The 6,404-nt window shown below is 41.0% G+C and overlaps 1 non-coding gene across 1 annotated transcript; it reads right to left on the reverse strand.

Annotated features, from left to right (window-relative positions):
• Positions 1-5,788: 5,788 nt before the first annotated feature.
• On the reverse strand, positions 5,789-5,845 carry LOC116376295 (U7 small nuclear RNA). The gene has a single exon (XR_004211720.1). It is a non-coding gene; the product is annotated as a U7 small nuclear RNA (small nuclear RNA).
• Positions 5,846-6,404: the final 559 nt, after the last annotated feature.

Consider the following 6,404-nt stretch of genomic DNA (forward strand, 5'->3'; position numbering starts at 1 on the left):
AAACGGTTCTTTCGATTTTTGAACACATTGGTTATCTCTCCCCAATTGGTGGTTGCATTGGTGAGACCCTTAAGGAAAACATGTATGGTTCTCCATCCATCGACCACATCTTGCTCTTCACCACCCAAAGCTCTATAAACCTTTTCTTCAACAACACCATGTTCATGGTTGTTCAAAACAAAGGCTAATAACTGGAACCCATCATAAGGATGCAGATTGTAGAGTTTCGTATAACGCTTCAACATTTTTTAAAACATTTTATTTCACAGGTAGGCCAGTTGAGAACAATTTCTCATTTACAACTGCGACCTGGCAAAGATAAAGCAAAGCAGTGCGACAAAAAGAACAACACAGAGTTACACATGGGATAAACAAACAGTCAATAACACAATAGAAAATTCTATATACAGTGTGTGCAAATGTAGTAAGATTAGGGAGGTAAGGCAATAAATAGGCCATAGTGGAGAAGTAATTACAATTTAGCATTAACACTGGAGTGATAGATGTGCAGATGATGATGTGCAAGTAGAGATACGGGGTCCCACATCTTCATACCCCTGTCTCGTGGATGCTTCAAAGTTTTTGACCATTCATCCAACTGTTTTGGAGATGCCGATTTATGTGTGATTACTGTCACCGGAGGTTTGTCTTTACAACCTTACCGCTGTCAGAATATATTGACTCAAAGCCACGCAATGCAGACCAGATGTTTGAAACCCTATCATCCTTGCGCAATTCAGCCTAAGGGAACAAAAGGTCCACAGGTTGGGACCAAGTCTGCTTTTACGACCCTTGCCTGTAATTGTTGAATTTCTTCTTTTAAGGTTTTTATCTGTTCACCAAGAGCCCTCAAACTCTCTTTATTTCTCTGTAATGTCCTATCACGGTTCTCAAGACAGCATTTATCTTCACTTTTTCTGATTTCTGCAAACACTGTTAAAGACCATTGTGTTTTTGTCAACGAGTTTTCCTTACGCTTTTTGCATATCAGACAGATTCCATGTTCCATCTTTGTCAACAATGACGGAATATTTCTTTATTATCTCTAGCCTACACTTCTCCACTGTGAAATGGTTCTTCATGTTCACATCTGGAGGAGCTGTCCTGCCCTTATCCAGAGTGGTTCTCTCACTTAAAAATGGTATTACATTAACTTCAAAAGTTGTATAACATCATCATACAACGTGGCACACCATGTAATCCAGCTACTCTGATGCTTCCTTCAGACACCACATTACTTGAACACCACTGTTGTGGATCAGCTCTCTGATGGGTTTACTAAGAGTCATCCGTAGGAAAACCCTGAGCTTATCTTGTACACAGACGGTTCAAGCATTGTGAAGGAGGGTGTGAGGAAGGCAGGCTGGGCAGTTACTATAATGGACAATGTGATAGTGACAGGCACGTTAGATTTGAGACGGTCACTTTGTGAGTGACACAATGCTTAACTATTGCATACAACTCTCTAATCAAATCAAATCAAATCAAATTTATTTATATAGCCCTTCGTACATCAGCTGATATCTCAAAGTGCTGTACAGAAACCCAGCCTAAAACCCCAAACAGCAAGCAATGCAGGTGTAGAAGCACGGTGGCTAGGAAAAACTCCCTAGAAAGGCCAATACCTAGGAAGAAACCTAGAGAGGAACCAGGCTATGTGGGGTGGCCAGTCCTCTTCTGGCTGTTCCGGGTGGAGATTATAACAGAACATGGCCAAGATGTTCAAATGTTCATAAATGACCAGCATGGTCGAATAATAATAAGGCAGAACAGTTGAAACTGGAGCAGCAGCACAGTCAGGTGGAAGTTGAAACTGGAGCAGCAGCATGGCCAGGTGGACTGGGGACAGCAAGGAGTTATCATGTCAGGTAGTCCTGGGGCATGGTCCTAGGGCTCAGGTCAGTTGAAACTGGAACAGCAGCATGGCCAGGTGGACTGGGGACAGCAAGGAGTCATCATGTCAGGTAGTCCTGGGGCATGGTCCTAGGACTCTAATGCAGTAGGGGAAGCAGACAGACAAGTAAAATAGGGGAATAACTCCCGAGGGGGGACATGACGTAGAACCAGGACAGTGGGTGATGGTAAAACAATATGGAACAGAGACATTAGGACCAAACTGGGAAGGTCCTTATCATGTTTTGCTCATAACAAGGTCAGCAGTGAAAGTTCAGAGAAAATCACGATGGATACATGTCACTCATTGCAAGATTATCCATTTTGATGACTAAGCGGAGCCTGGAGAATGAAGAACTGATTGATTAGCAATCGGGGGTCAATCTTGGGTGAAGAAGCATAGTAAGATGATCAGAACCTGATAAGCTTCTATGTTGTACACCGCAGTCGTCATATTAGGGACATCTAGGTGAAATGTCAATTTCTCTTGAAACTAGGACATGTTACTTTCACTTTTTTGTTTCCTTCGTTCCAGGTTATGATAATCTGTCGTCTGAAACTGAAGCAATATTCCTTGACCCAAGGCCTGTACCTGAAATGATACATGATCACCAGTGAAGTGTTCATTAGAGAAGTCCTTATCAACCAGTTGAACAGAAGAAGAATTCCTCACTACCGGCAGACTGTCTATGTGGGACTGATACCAGTGTGTAAGAGCTGGTAACTCTTAAAGGACTCTGTGAATGAGGCACCTTGCCAATAGGACCATTGAATATTATTGTCTTGCAGACAATGATTTATTTTGTGAGTTTCCTCCTAATCAAAATCAAATCCAATTTTATTGGTCACATACACGTGATTAGCAGATGTTACTGCTGGTGTAGCGAATTGCGTGTGCTTCTAGCTCCAACAGTGCAGTAATATCTAACAAATTACACAACAAATACCCAATGCACATAAATCTAAGTAGGAAAGAGTTATACATATGAACGGACTAAGATACCGTAGAATAGTATAGAATACAGTATATACATATGAGATGAGTAATGCAAGATATGTTAACATTATTAAGTGACTAAGATACCGTAGAATAGTATAGAAAAAACAGTATATACATATGAGATGAGTAATGCAAGATATGTTAACATTATTAAAGTGACTAGTGTTCCATTCCTTAAAGTGGCCAGTGATTTCTAGTCTATGCCTATAGTCAGCAGCCTCTAATGTGCTAGTGGTGGCTGTTTAACAGTCTGATGGCCTTGAGATAGAAAATGTTTTTCAGTTTCTCCGTCCCAGCTTTGATGCACCTGTACTGACCTCACCTTCTGGATGATAGCTGGGTGAACACGCAATGGCTCGGGTGGTTGATGTCCTTGATGATCTTTTTGGCCTTCCTGTGACATCGGGTGCTGTAGGTGTCCTGGAGGGTGGGTAGTTTGCCCACCAGTAATGCGTTGGGCAGACCGCACCACCCTCTGGAGAGCCTTGCGGTTGCGGGCGGTGCAGTTTCCATACCAGGTGATGATACAGCCCAATAGGATGCTTTCAATTGTGCATCTGTAAAAATGTGTGAGAGTTTAAGGTGACAAGCAACATTTCTTTAGCCTCCTGGAGTTGAAGAGGCTCTGTTGCACCTTCTTCACCACGCTGTCTGTGTGGGTGGTCCATTTCAGTTTGTCAGCGATGTGTACGCCAAGGAACTTGAAGTTTTCCACCTTCTCCACTGTGGTCCTGTCGATGTAGATAGGGGGGTGCTCCCTCTGCTGTTTCCTGAAGTCCACAATCATCTGCTTTGTTTTGTTGACGTGGAGTGAGAGGTTGTCTTCCAGGCACCACACTCCCAGAGCCCTCACCTCCTCCCTGTAGGCTGTTTCCTCATCGTTGGTAGTCAACCCTACTACTGTTGTGTCATCTGCAACTTGATGATTGAGTTGGAGGTGTGCTTGGCCATGCAGTCATGGATGAACAGGGAGTACAGGAGGGGGCTGAGCACGCACCCTTGAGGATGTGCGCACAGTAATACAGGATGTGGTAGGAGTCGTAAGGGACATCATCATTACACCTGTTAATACTTATTGTCTGTAACTTTGTTTGAAATGTATTTCTTATTGTAGCAGCAAGTAAAATATACCCTTTGTGTTTTATAGAAATGCAAGTGTCACGGCATTCATCGGAAGAAGAAGAGGAATCGTCAGACCAAAATGCAGCGAGGTACGTATTCATCTTTAATATACTGAACTGAACACTCAAATACAAAACAACAAAAGAATAGCCGAAACCGTTCTGCAAGGTGCAACCAACACTAAACAGAAAATAACCACCCGCAACTAACAGTGGGAAAACAGGCTATCTAAGTATGGTTCTCAATCAGAGACAACGAAAGACAGCTGTCACTGATTGAGAACCATACTCGGCCAAAACATAGAAATACATAACCTAGACATGCAAACATAGAATGTCCACCCACATCACACCAAACAAAAAATAGAAACATACAAAGCAATCTACGGTCAGGGCGCGACAGCAAGGTGTTTAATGTGAATTATTTTATGCTTACTGCTAATGTTTTTTATACTGCCTATATTTTCATGTTTCCTATTATTTTCTAGGAATACATATTTAAGTATATGTATTTTTAAAATGGTCTAGGGGGAGTGTAAGAATAAGCAGAAGATTAAAGGTCAAGAGGAAATTAATGATCAATGGAAATAGTGGTATTTCTGAAATAGGGAATTAATGATCAATGGGTCAGAGACATGGGAGGAATTTGTCTAGGCATTGAGCCTGAAACAGTTTTATTGCAAGGAATTCTAATTGGTCAACCACAGGCTAGGGTTCGGATATAAAACTATATCCTGCCTCTTTGTTCTATGGAAAGAATCACTGAGGATAGGGAAGAATGAACATCTACTTCTCAGCACACCATCTATGATTTGGTTTTATCTTTGAATAAACCTTTTTTTCTCCCCCTGATTTGCTTTGGGTCTGTGTTATTGAAGAGTAACATCAACTGCCAACATTCCTGATATTTAATTGCACACAACTGGTGTCCCGGGTCTAAATCAGTGCCTGATTCGAGGGGAACAATGAAAAAACACAGTGGAACTGGCTTCGAAGTCCAGAGTTTGAGGGCTCTACACTATACTTTCTTGTTTTGTCACATAAACTGAAATTAGGTGAACTATTAGGCAAACTACATTTTAGAAACCAGGAAATGGCGGAGCGAATTCTGCATAGTGCATCTTTCATTTGACTAACCTGTAACAAGTCCAGAGAAAGTCTAGTTAAACATCTATCTGTCGAATTGACCTGAAATCGCCTTGCTGCTGTGGAGATTATAGCTTTCCAGCACTGCAGCAAGGGTTACCCACATAAAAGTGTTATAGTATACTGTAACATGGTATAAATATTATAGTATTCACTTTAGTGTTTTTTCAGCCTTTATTGTAGTATTCACTGTAGTGTTTTTGAGGACTGTAGTATGTGCTATAGTATTTAATGTAGTATTTTTGCAGATTATAATATACTGTAGCATTTACTGTAGTGTTTTTGCAGACTGTAGTATGTGCTATAGTAATTAATGTAGTATTTTTGCAGATTATAATATACTGTAGCATTTACTGTAGTGTTTTTGAGGACTGTAGTATGTGCTATAGTAATTCATGTAGTATTTTTGCAGATTATAATATACTGTAGTATTTACTGTAGTGTTTTTGCAGATTATAATATACTGTAGTATTTACTGTAGTGTTTTTGCAGATTATAATATACTGTAGTATTTACTGTAGTGGTTTATGCAGAATGTTCTATGCTGTAGTATTTACTGTAGTGTTTTTGCAGACTTTACTATACTGTAGTATTTACTACAGTGTTTTATTATCTTTGACATAGAAGTGGAGGCTTTCTTTTTCAGGAAACCAGCTGGAGAAATACTAAAAGAGCACATTTTCTATGAAGTGTAGGTAGTTACACTGCCGGACAAAAGTCCAGAGTTTTTATTTATTTTTACTATTTTCTACATTGTAGAATAATAGTGAAGACACCAAAACTATGAAATAACACATATGGAATCATGTAGTAACCAAAAACGTATTGATTACTACATAGCCACCCTTTCCCTTGATGACAGCTTTGCACACTCTTGGCATTCTCGCCAAAGGGTTCTCCCACCAAGTCAAAATGGGGATCCGTTTTGGCCACCGCCCACCGGGCCAAGCTCCCAACCATCAGGCAACCAACCATCAAAGATTCCCCACAGTTCCCCAAAAGCTGCCCCTCAACCATCCAAAACCTCTCCCTCTCCTTGTGCTGATCTATTGGAGTCGTGGTGAAAGGGTTACATAAGCAAGTGACATCATCATTCTACTATCCAGTACCTCCCTAACGATGAGGCTCTTTGATCTCTTGGAGCAATTAGCTCATGGTGGAGATAAAGATAGGCCAGTCTCCTCCTCTCCTCCTCTTCTCCTCTTCTCCCTTCATCCACCTCTTCTCTTCTTCCTCTACTTCCC

Source organism: Oncorhynchus kisutch, linkage group LG1 (genome assembly GCF_002021735.2).
Source record: "Oncorhynchus kisutch isolate 150728-3 linkage group LG1, Okis_V2, whole genome shotgun sequence".
NCBI lineage: Eukaryota > Metazoa > Chordata > Actinopteri > Salmoniformes > Salmonidae > Oncorhynchus > Oncorhynchus kisutch.